We start from the raw sequence: 1,503 nt of genomic DNA on the forward strand, positions 1-1,503 counted from the left end.
AGTGACACGTGAAATCGCTGATGCATTGGTAGTGTCTGTTGATTCTCCGAGGAAAAGTGAAGCTCGTGGTGCAGCTGGAAATAACACCAAAGCGTCAATCTCCTATGTTGATAGCCCAGTTGATTCATGGGTGCTTGACTCAGGAGCGTCGTTCCACACCACACCGCACCATAACATCATGGAAAATTATGTTGCGGGAAATTACGGAAAGGTATATCTTGCTGATGGATTACCTTTGGACATAGTTGGTATTGGAGATATCAACTTGAAGATGTCAGACGGACGTGTGTGGAAGATTACAAAGGTTAGACATGTGCCCAAGTTGATGCGAAATCTGATCTCAGTAGGTCAACTTGATGATACAGAGCACAATGTTAATTTTGGTGGTGGAGCCTGAAGAGTCAAGAAAGGTTCCATGGTGGTGGCTAGAGGTCATAAATATGACGACGAGTTATCAAGACACTGTTGCTGTTGTCGAGAATGCCAAACATACCAAGTTGTGGCATTGTAGGTTGGGACACATGAGTGAGAAAGGTATGAAACTCATGGTGGAAAATGGCCCTCTTCCGGATCTGAAGACGGTGGATCATCAGATGTGTGAAAGCTGCATCCTTGGGAAACAGAAACGAGTTAGTTTCTCTAAAGGAGGAAGAGAGTCTGAGAAGTTAGAGCTGGTGCACACTGACGTGTGGGGACCCGCTCCTGTTGCATCGCTGGGAGGTTCATACTACTATGTGACCTTTATCGATGACTCCACAAGAAAAGTGTGGGTTTACTTCATGAAGAACAAGCATGAAGTGTTTTCGGTTTTCAAAATATGGAAAGCCATGGTTGAGATTGAGACGAATCTCAAGTTGAAGTGTTTAAGGTCTAATAATGGTGGAGAGTACATCAGCGACGAGTTCAAGAGATAGTGCGCTGATAATGGGATCAAGATGGAGAAGACTATTACTGGAACGCCTCAACAGAATGGAATAGCGGAAAGGATGAACCGAACCTTGAATGAGCGTGCAAGGAGCATAAGATTTCACTGTGGATTGCCAAAGACGTTTTGGGCAGATGCAATCAATATCGCAGCCTTCTTAATAAACAGAGGACCGTTTGTACCATTAGGATTTAAGATCCCTGAAGAAGTTTGGAGCGGAAAGAAAGTAAACCTTTCTTATCTAAAGGTGTTTGGTTGGCTTATGTTCATATTGATGATGCTGCAAGAAGTAAACTTGACTCGAAGTCTAAGAAGTGTTACTTCATCGGCTATGGTAACACGGAGTTTGGTTACCGGTTTTGGGATGATGAAAATCAAAAGATCATCCGCAGCAAGAATGTTGTGTTCAACGAAGAAGTGTTGTACAAGGATAAGCTAAGAGAAGGCTCGGAGAGGAAAGAGCCTAGAGCAGTTGACTTAGAAGATATCCTGACACCGGAGTTGCCACAGGATACCGCAACGGCAGAAGAAGAAATCTCTCAAGACGAGAGTGGTGAGGCTGAAGAAAGTGATGATTC

The sequence above is a fragment of the Brassica oleracea genome, chromosome C2, assembly GCF_000695525.1.
Source record: "Brassica oleracea var. oleracea cultivar TO1000 chromosome C2, BOL, whole genome shotgun sequence".
Lineage (NCBI taxonomy): Eukaryota > Viridiplantae > Streptophyta > Magnoliopsida > Brassicales > Brassicaceae > Brassica > Brassica oleracea.